Source organism: Eleutherodactylus coqui, chromosome 7 (assembly GCF_035609145.1).
Source record: "Eleutherodactylus coqui strain aEleCoq1 chromosome 7, aEleCoq1.hap1, whole genome shotgun sequence".
Taxonomy (NCBI): domain Eukaryota; kingdom Metazoa; phylum Chordata; class Amphibia; order Anura; family Eleutherodactylidae; genus Eleutherodactylus; species Eleutherodactylus coqui.
Window position 1 is genome coordinate 200,538,124 of NC_089843.1, and position 11,779 is coordinate 200,549,902.

General features: G+C 43.0%; 1 pseudogene; it reads right to left on the reverse strand.

The window, feature by feature from the left end:
- Positions 1-9,907: 9,907 nt before the first annotated feature.
- LOC136574051 (U2 spliceosomal RNA) lies at positions 9,908-10,085 on the reverse strand (annotated as a pseudogene).
- Between the last annotated feature and the right edge of the window lie 1,694 nt (positions 10,086-11,779).

Below are 11,779 nucleotides of genomic sequence, written 5' to 3' on the forward strand. Positions count from 1 at the left end.
TCTATGACATCAGGAAATGAGAGAATTAGATTCCGTACGTAAAATTTGAACGCTAATTCTTTGGCGCTTTGAATTGAATAATCGAGTTGGGACCCATTAACTTTTCCTATTTATGACATAATCAATGCTCGTGCCAAATTTTAAGTTTCTATGACATTGGGAAGTGAGAGAATTAAGTTGGGATGAGACATAAGGCCTTGCCCATAAGCATTCCCCAACCTCCAAGAACTGAACCTACCTACCTGAATGAGATTTTGTAGGCCGCTGCTTCCCCCTTGCGGGCTGAATAAAATAGCCGTTGGGTGGAACATACAATTTATCCGGCTGCTGTGGCTTCTTAGGAAGATATCCTAGTACTTGTTTACCCACTTCCAACTCCAATGGTAATTGGCTGGCGTGCTCTAGTGGTTCCAAGCTGTACGTGTCATAATACAGCCTTAATGACATCACAATGCAGCTTTATAGAACATGTTGGGGCATGTTCAAGGGCGTCCGATGTTGATGACATCAGTGATGACATCACAATAGCAGGTGGCTTACTTACTCGATCTACGTGGGGGGGGGGCGTAACTTTCGACGACGCTCGCGCGCCATTTATCGTAGGATATTTGTACTATGCCTATAATCTTCCCAGGAGTGTACTTAACAACTTCCCAAAGTTTCATGGCGATCGGATGAATGGTGTAGTAGCGCATAAAGGACAAACAGACACGCACGCAGACACGCACGCACGCAGACAGACATACATTCAATTTTATATATATAGATATATACATACACACATTATATATATATATATACACATTATATATATATATATATATATATATATATATATATATATATACACATATACACACACACACACACAAACAATCTTAAATCTATCTTTAATCTATATCTACAAAATCTGTAATTTAGAAATAATCCATATCTATATCTATATATATAAAATTGAATGTATGTCTGTCTGCGTGCGTGCGTGCGTGCGTGTCTGCGTGCGTGCGTGTCTGTTTGTCCTTTATGCGCTACTACACCATTCATCCGATCGCCATGAAACTTTGGGAAGTTGTTAAGTACACTCCTGGGAAGATTATAGGCATAGTACAAATATCCTACGATAAATGGCGCGCGAGCGTCGTCGAAAGTTACGCCCCCCCCCCCACGTAGATCGAGTAAGTAAGCCACCTGCTATTGTGATGTCATCACTGATGTCATCAACATCGGACGCCCTTGAACATGCCCCAACATGTTCTATAAAGCTGCATTGTGATGTCATTAAGGCTGTATTATGACACGTACAGCTTGGAACCACTAGAGCACGCCAGCCAATTACCATTGGAGTTGGAAGTGGGTAAACAAGTACTAGGATATCTTCCTAAGAAGCCACAGCAGCCGGATAAATTGTATGTTCCACCCAACGGCTATTTTATTCAGCCCGCAAGGGGGAAGCAGCGGCCTACAAAATCTCATTCAGGTAGGTAGGTTCAGTTCTTGGAGGTTGGGGAATGCTTATGGGCAAGGCCTTATGTCTCATCCCAACTTAATTCTCTCACTTCCCAATGTCATAGAAACTTAAAATTTGGCACGAGCATTGATTATGTCATAAATAGGAAAAGTTAATGGGTCCCAACTCGATTATTCAATTCAAAGCGCCAAAGAATTAGCGTTCAAATTTTACGTACGGAATCTAATTCTCTCATTTCCTGATGTCATAGATAGATAGATAGATAGATAGATAGATAGATAGATAGATAGATAGATAGATAGATAGATAGATAGATAGATAGACTGTATGCAATAACCCTGATAGATAGATAGATAGATAGATAGATAGACTGTATGCAATAACCCTGATAGATAGATAGATAGATAGATAGATAGATAGATAGATAGATAGACTGTATGCAATAACCCTGATAGATAGATAGATAGATAGATAGATAGATAGATAGATAGATAGATAGATAGATAGATAGATAGACTGTATGCAATGACACGTACAGCTTGAAACCATAAATACTAGAGCACGCCAGCCATTTACAGTCAGTCTCCATTGGAGTTGGAAGTGGGCAAACATGTACTAGGATATCTTCCCAAGAAGCCACAGCAGCCGGATAAATTGGATGTTCCACACAACGGCTATTTTATTCAGCCTGCAAGGGGGAAGCAGCGGCCTACAAAACCTCAGTGGTCGCTGCTGCCGTCATCTAGATATATAAAAACGAATGTATGTATGTATGTCTGTCTTCGCAGCAACGCGCGACGGGTACGCTAGTTCTACATCTATATATATAAAATTGAATGTATGTCTGTCTGCGTGCGTGCGTGCGTGCGTGTCTGCGTGCGTGCGTGTCTGTTTGTCCTTTATGCGCTACTACACCATTCATCCGATCGCCATGAAACTTTGGGAAGTTGTTAAGTACACTCCTGGGAAGATTATAGGCATAGTACAAATATCCTACGATAAATGGCGCGTGAGCGTCGTCGAAAGTTACGCCCCCCCCCCCACGTAGATCGAGTAAGTAAGCCACCTGCTATTGTGATGTCATCACTGATGTCATCAACATCGGACGCCCTTGAACATGCCCCAACATGTTCTATAAAGCTGCATTGTGATGTCATTAAGGCTGTATTATGACACGTACAGCTTGGAACCACTAGAGCACGCCAGCCAATTACCATTGGAGTTGGAAGTGGGTAAACAAGTACTAGGATATCTTCCTAAGAAGCCACAGCAGCCGGATAAATTGTATGTTCCACCCAACGGCTATTTTATTCAGCCCGCAAGGGGGAAGCAGCGGCCTACAAAATCTCATTCAGGTAGGTAGGTTCAGTTCTTGGAGGTTGGGGAATGCTTATGGGCAAGGCCTTATGTCTCATCCCAACTTAATTCTCTCACTTCCCAATGTCATAGAAACTTAAAATTTGGCACGAGCATTGATTATGTCATAAATAGGAAAAGTTAATGGGTCCCAACTCGATTATTCAATTCAAAGCGCCAAAGAATTAGCGTTCAAATTTTACGTACGGAATCTAATTCTCTCATTTCCTGATGTCATAGATAGATAGATAGATAGATAGACTGTATGCAATAACCCTGATAGATAGATAGATAGATAGATAGATAGACTGTATGCAATAACCCTGATAGATAGATAGATAGATAGATAGATAGATAGATAGATAGATAGACTGTATGCAATAACCCTGATAGATAGATAGATAGATAGATAGATAGATAGATAGATAGATAGATAGACTGTATGCAATGACACGTACAGCTTGAAACCATAAATACTAGAGCACGCCAGCCATTTACAGTCAGTCTCCATTGGAGTTGGAAGTGGGCAAACATGTACTAGGATATCTTCCCAAGAAGCCACAGCAGCCGGATAAATTGGATGTTCCACACAACGGCTATTTTATTCAGCCTGCAAGGGGGAAGCAGCGGCCTACAAAACCTCAGTGGTCGCTGCTGCCGTCATCTAGATATATAAAAACGAATGTATGTATGTATGTCTGTCTTCGCAGCAACGCGCGACGGGTACGCTAGTAATTAATAAAGATAGATAGATAGACTCACATACATACATACATACATACATACATACTGTATGCAATTGAGCCAGGTGTTTGGAAGGCTGACGATGTCACTCCTTTGTGATGTCATGAGCCAGGTGTATGGCAGGCTGATGTCCCTCCATTGTGATGTCATCAATTTAGAAGCATTAATACCGAGCTTGGCAGCCATGTTAGTCAGTCTCTGCTGCAGCTGGGAGACGGGAGATGGTTTTTATTTCCACCAAGAAGCTGCAGAACTACCGGTAACTGCATCATTTTTATTTTTTTCAATATAGGTTTTATTGGTTTCATGGAGGGGGGGAAACTTTTGCCTTATCTCAAAGCAATGTAAAAATAACTTTGACAATGAAACTTAATAAATCAATTTCGAGTTGAACTATATCATGTTTGTCTGTGATATTTTATAAGGTCTACAAACAGGGGAATGAGGGGAGGGTAAGGGGGGGGGAGTGGTAAGGGAGGGTAGGTATCTATGACACGGGAGAAAGAGAAAATAAAATAAAAAGGGGGGGGGGGGCTCCGGAATTGTTGTTTCTCCTTACGATTGTGGTTTAAACGTGTTACTCACATGTCCCTGTCTGTAACCACTTGGTAAATAGGGGTGAGCTCCGGGCATCTATCCATATCGCCCAGGTGTGATACAATTTATCATAGCCTGACGGCTCATCTAGAAGCCTCATTCTCTCCATACGCTCTATTTCGTGGATCATTGTTATTTTTAGTGGAGTACATACATACTACGTTTTTATATATCTAGATGACGGCAGCAGCGACCACTGAGGTTTACCGCTGGGGTATGTCACTCTTATTACTAATGGGGGGAGTGTCACTATTATTACTGCTGTGGGATGTCACTATTATCGCTGGGGTGAAGGTGTCACTATTACCGCTGGGGTATGTGTACATGTGGCAGAAATGGGCAGGGCTCTTTCAGAATAGACCGGGTGCAGATTTTGACTGCTTTTTAGATGCGGAAATGCTGCAGAATTTTCCACAGAAATCTCCGCTGAGCACATTCTGCAGTATTTCCGCGTCCAAAAAGCAGTCAGAATCTGCACCCGGTCTATTCTGAAACAGCCTTGTCCTTTTTAGAACGACGGGGGTAAAATCATACGTTGTGATAAGCCCCGCCCCCTGACGTGTTGGCACTTTGCGATACATAAGTGGGTTTTGGGTTGTAGTTTGGGCACTCGGTCCCTAAAAGGTTCGCCATCACTGGCCTAGTACATGTTTGCCCACTTCCAACTTCAATGGAGACTGACTGTAAATGGCTGGCGTGCTCTAGTATTTATGGTTTCAAGCTGTACGTGTCATTGCATACAGTCTATCTATCTATCTATCTATCTATCTATCTATCTATGACATCAGGAAATGAGAGAATTAGATTTTGTAGGCCGCTGCTTCCCCCTTGCGGGCTGAATAAAATAGCCGTTGGGTGGAACATACAATTTATCCGGCTGCTGTGGCTTCTTAGGAAGATATCCTAGTACTTGTTTACCCACTTCCAACTCCAATTTTAATTGGCTGGCGTGCTCTAGTGGTTCCAAGCTGTACGTGTCATAATACAGCCTTAATGACATCACAATGCAGCTTTATAGAACATGTTGGGGCATGTTCAAGGGCGTCCGATGTTGATGACATCAGTGATGACATCACAATAGCAGGTGGCTTACTTACTCGATCTACGTGGGGGGGGGGGGGCGTAACTTTCGACGACGCTCGCGCGCCATTTATCGTAGGATATTTGTACTATGCCTATAATCTTCCCAGGAGTGTACTTAACAACTTCCCAAAGTTTCATGGCGATCGGATGAATGGTGTAGTAGCGCATAAAGGACAAACAGACACGCACGCAGACACGCACGCACGCACGCACGCACGCAGACAGACATACATTCAATTTCTATATATATAAAATTGAATGTATGTCTGTCTGCGTGCGTGCGTGCGTGCGTGTCTGCGTGCGTGCGTGTCTGTTTGTCCTTTATGCGCTACTACACCATTCATCCGATCGCCATGAAACTTTGGGAAGTTGTTAAGTACACTCCTGGGAAGATTATAGGCATAGTACAAATATCCTACGATAAATGGCGCGCGAGCGTCGTCGAAAGTTACGCCCCCCCCCCCCCACGTAGATCGAGTAAGTAAGCCACCTGCTATTGTGATGTCATCACTGATGTCATCAACATCGGACGCCCTTGAACATGCCCCAACATGTTCTATAAAGCTGCATTGTGATGTCATTAAGGCTGTATTATGACACGTACAGCTTGGAACCACTAGAGCACGCCAGCCAATTACCATTGGAGTTGGAAGTGGGTAAACAAGTACTAGGATATCTTCCTAAGAAGCCACAGCAGCCGGATAAATTGTATGTTCCACCCAACGGCTATTTTATTCAGCCCGCAAGGGGGAAGCAGCGGCCTACAAAATCTCATTCAGGTAGGTAGGTTCAGTTCTTGGAGGTTGGGGAATGCTTATGGGCAAGGCCTTATGTCTCATCCCAACTTAATTCTCTCACTTCCCAATGTCATAGAAACTTAAAATTTGGCACGAGCATTGATTATGTCATAAATAGGAAAAGTTAATGGGTCCCAACTCGATTATTCAATTCAAAGCGCCAAAGAATTAGCGTTCAAATTTTACGTACGGAATCTAATTCTCTCATTTCCTGATGTCATAGATAGATAGATAGATAGATAGATAGATAGACTGTATGCAATAACCCTGATAGATAGATAGATAGATAGATAGATAGATAGATAGATAGATAGATAGATAGATAGACTGTATGCAATAACCCTGATAGATAGATAGATAGATAGATAGACTGTATGCAATAACCCTGATAGATAGATAGATAGATAGATAGATAGATAGATAGATAGATAGATAGATAGATAGATAGATAGATAGACTGTATGCAATGACACGTACAGCTTGAAACCATAAATACTAGAGCACGCCAGCCATTTACAGTCAGTCTCCATTGGAGTTGGAAGTGGGCAAACATGTACTAGGATATCTTCCCAAGAAGCCACAGCAGCCGGATAAATTGGATGTTCCACACAACGGCTATTTTATTCAGCCTGCAAGGGGGAAGCAGCGGCCTACAAAACCTCAGTGGTCGCTGCTGCCGTCATCTAGATATATAAAAACGAATGTATGTATGTATGTCTGTCTTCGCAGCAACGCGCGACGGGTACGCTAGTTCTACATCTATATATATAAAATTGAATGTATGTCTGTCTGCGTGCGTGCGTGCGTGCGTGTCTGCGTGCGTGCGTGTCTGTTTGTCCTTTATGCGCTACTACACCATTCATCCGATCGCCATGAAACTTTGGGAAGTTGTTAAGTACACTCCTGGGAAGATTATAGGCATAGTACAAATATCCTACGATAAATGGCGCGCGAGCGTCGTCGAAAGTTACGCCCCCCCCCCCACGTAGATCGAGTAAGTAAGCCACCTGCTATTGTGATGTCATCACTGATGTCATCAACATCGGACGCCCTTGAACATGCCCCAACATGTTCTATAAAGCTGCATTGTGATGTCATTAAGGCTGTATTATGACACGTACAGCTTGGAACCACTAGAGCACGCCAGCCAATTACCATTGGAGTTGGAAGTGGGTAAACAAGTACTAGGATATCTTCCTAAGAAGCCACAGCAGCCGGATAAATTGTATGTTCCACCCAACGGCTATTTTATTCAGCCCGCAAGGGGGAAGCAGCGGCCTACAAAATCTCATTCAGGTAGGTAGGTTCAGTTCTTGGAGGTTGGGGAATGCTTATGGGCAAGGCCTTATGTCTCATCCCAACTTAATTCTCTCACTTCCCAATGTCATAGAAACTTAAAATTTGGCACGAGCATTGATTATGTCATAAATAGGAAAAGTTAATGGGTCCCAACTCGATTATTCAATTCAAAGCGCCAAAGAATTAGCGTTCAAATTTTACGTACGGAATCTTATTCTCTCATTTCCTGATGTCATAGATAGATAGATAGATAGATAGATAGACTGTATGCAATAACCCTGATAGATAGATAGATAGATAGATAGATAGATAGATAGATAGACTGTATGCAATAACCCTGATAGATAGATAGATAGATAGATAGATAGATAGATAGATAGATAGACTGTATGCAATAACCCTGATAGATAGATAGATAGATAGATAGATAGATAGACTGTATGCAATGACACGTACAGCTTGAAACCATAAATACTAGAGCACGCCAGCCATTTACAGTCAGTCTCCATTGGAGTTGGAAGTGGGCAAACATGTACTAGGATATCTTCCCAAGAAGCCACAGCAGCCGGATAAATTGGATGTTCCACACAACGGCTATTTTATTCAGCCTGCAAGGGGGAAGCAGCGGCCTACAAAACCTCAGTGGTCGCTGCTGCCGTCATCTAGATATATAAAAACGAATGTATGTATGTATGTCTGTCTTCGCAGCAACGCGCGACGGGTACGCTAGTAATTAATAAAGATAGATAGATAGACTCACATACATACATACATACATACATACATACTGTATGCAATTGAGCCAGGTGTTTGGAAGGCTGACGATGTCACTCCTTTGTGATGTCATGAGCCAGGTGTATGGCAGGCTGATGTCCCTCCATTGTGATGTCATCAATTTAGAAGCATTAATACCGAGCTTGGCAGCCATGTTAGTCAGTCTCTGCTGCAGCTGGGAGACGGGAGATGGTTTTTATTTCCACCAAGAAGCTGCAGAACTACCGGTAACTGCATCATTTTTATTTTTTTCAATATAGGTTTTATTGGTTTCATGGAGGGGGGGAAACTTTTGCCTTATCTCAAAGCAATGTAAAAATAACTTTGACAATGAAACTTAATAAATCAATTTCGAGTTGAACTATATCATGTTTGTCTGTGATATTTTATAAGGTCTACAAACAGGGGAATGAGGGGAGGGTAAGGGGGGGGGAGTGGTAAGGGAGGGTAGGTATCTATGACACGGGAGAAAGAGAAAATAAAATAAAAAGGGGGGGGGGGGGGGCTCCGGAATTGTTGTTTCTCCTTACGATTGTGGTTTAAACGTGTTACTCACATGTCCCTGTCTGTAACCACTTGGTAAATAGGGGTGAGCTCCGGGCATCTATCCATATCGCCCAGGTGTGATACAATTTATCATAGCCTGACGGCTCATCTAGAAGCCTCATTCTCTCCATACGCTCTATTTCGTGGATCATTGTTATTTTTAGTGGAGTGCATTTTTTATGCAGCACACAAGGGGGAGACAGCGGCCTACCAAAATCTAGTTGGCTGCTGCTGTGGCTTTCTTTTTTTAAAAAAAAGGTAGGTTCCGTTCTTCCATGGTGAGGAATAGGCAGGGAGGTTCCGTTTTTGCCAGCTGGGGAATGCTTATAGGCAAGGCCTTATCCCTGGTGGTGCGTGTAACGTCAGACCACGTTTTAGACATGCAGCAGCAGCATTCAGTCAGTGGCTGACAAACGAGCTCCATGCAAGTTTACATTAAACAGACACATTTCTTTCTTTACTGTATTGACTGCGGTCTGTAATCGAGCGGTTGAACTGTTTCTGTGTCCATGCATTGAATAAAGCAATACATCCTTGTAAAGTAGACGTCCGTTCGTTGGAGTTCTTTGCTCCCCGAGTGTTGCTCCATCTCTAAACGTTGGCCTGGATCTTCATGGACGAATACTGCCCATCCCATACTGGACGAATACTGCCCATGTCCACTCTGAAGCGCGCATCCGGGGCCGGCCGCTTTTCGACTACCAGCGACTGCAGGTCACACACACAGGCTGGTTGGAATGGCCTAGCATTATCCTGATCCGGAGGTGTAACTTGAAGCTGCGGGGCCCCAGTACAAAGTCTGGAACTGGGCCCCCAAACTATAAAGCTTCATTGATAGCATTGGTTTACAATGTGGGGAAGAGAGACTTTATGGGCCCCCTGGGGCTCCGGGCCCCCTGCACATACACCCATGACCCGAATACGTGGAGCATACAGACGCAGGCTGCCAGGATACGCTGTGCCTGCCCGATGTTTCCAACTTGGCTATTAGCGCAGCGGTAGGTACGAACTATAGAGTGCGGCTGCCATATGAACTGGTGTGTGTGTGTGTTGTTTTGCTTCCAGTTGTACCTGTGCTGTGCACACTCTGGCAGACGCAGCTGCTCAGTGGATACAATGTTGCGAGCAGACGGGCTGAGTGTCAATCAAAGTGCTTGGGTGGTGGTAGCAGCAGCCGCCACAGCTGCGCTGCACCTCTTGCTCGTCGGTTTTGTTTTTCTGCTTTTGTAAACTGTTGTAGGAAAGGGGGTGCACCGGTCCTGGAGGTACTGCAATACCAGGTCAATGCGTGGAGTGGACAGAGCAAGCTCTTTTTCCAGCTCCCTGTTCTAAAAATCCATTTAATATATGGTCCCCAGATAGGGGACGTATCAGATATTAAACTGATAAGAACAGATTTTTTTTTTAAGTTGACAAGCCCTCCATATGGGGGGTGTTTTTATTTGTCCAACACATATTTACATAGACGTTTTGCAATTGTTAAAAACAGTACATTAAAACATATTAAACAACACATTAAAACATACCATTTAAAACATTCGTCTACATAAAATACATGTTAAAAATACAGAACAAGTTAATCTATATATATAAAATTGAATGTATGTCTGTCTGCGTGCGTGCGTGCGTGTCTGCGTGCGTGCGTGTCTGTTTGTCCTTTATGCGCTACTACACCATTCATCCGATCGCCATGAAACTTTGGGAAGTTGTTAAGTACACTCCTGGGAAGATTATAGGCATAGTACAAATATCCTACGATAAATGGCGCGCGAGCGTCGTCGAAAGTTACGCCCCCCCCCACGTAGATCGAGTAAGTAAGCCACCTGCTATTGTGATGTCATCACTGATGTCATCAACATCGGACGCCCTTGAACATGCCCCAACATGTTCTATAAAGCTGCATTGTGATGTCATTAAGGCTGTATTATGACACGTACAGCTTGGAACCACTAGAGCACGCCAGCCAATTACCATTGGAGTTGGAAGTGGGTAAACAAGTACTAGGATATCTTCCTAAGAAGCCACAGCAGCCGGATAAATTGTATGTTCCACCCAACGGCTATTTTATTCAGCCCGCAAGGGGGAAGCAGCGGCCTACAAAATCTCATTCAGGTAGGTAGGTTCAGTTCTTGGAGGTTGGGGAATGCTTATGGGCAAGGCCTTATGTCTCATCCCAACTTAATTCTCTCACTTCCCAATGTCATAGAAACTTAAAATTTGGCACGAGCATTGATTATGTCATAAATAGGAAAAGTTAATGGGTCCCAACTCGATTATTCAATTCAAAGCGCCAAAGAATTAGCGTTCAAATTTTACGTACGGAATCTAATTCTCTCATTTCCTGATGTCATAGATAGATAGATAGATAGATAGATAGACTGTATGCAATAACCCTGATAGATAGATAGATAGATAGATAGATAGATAGACTGTATGCAATAACCCTGATAGATAGATAGATAGATAGATAGATAGATAGATAGATAGATAGATAGACTGTATGCAATAACCCTGATAGATAGATAGATAGATAGATAGATAGATAGATAGATAGATAGATAGACTGTATGCAATGACACGTACAGCTTGAAACCATAAATACTAGAGCACGCCAGCCATTTACAGTCAGTCTCCATTGGAGTTGGAAGTGGGCAAACATGTACTAGGATATCTTCCCAAGAAGCCACAGCAGCCGGATAAATTGGATGTTCCACACAACGGCTATTTTATTCAGCCTGCAAGGGGGAAGCAGCGGCCTACAAAACCTCAGTGGTCGCTGCTGCCGTCATCTAGATATATAAAAACGAATGTATGTATGTATGTCTGTCTTCGCAGCAACGCGCGACGGGTACGCTAGTATCACATAAAAGGGCCCTTGGTGGCATCATATTATGGAGCTCCATTCTGATAAAAGCCATTTTCTCGCTAAAACTGGGAAATTTTTCTTATCCACTAAAAAGTATTGGTGCATCTCATTAAGAGTAATGGCTAAAATGTCCTTCGCAGTTAAAATTTCATGTTTAAAAACTAAAATGTTTCTGGATTTCCATAGAGCTGCTTTGACCGAATTGACCATCTTCCATGCCATAATTTTCTGAGTCCGTGTGGGGCATTC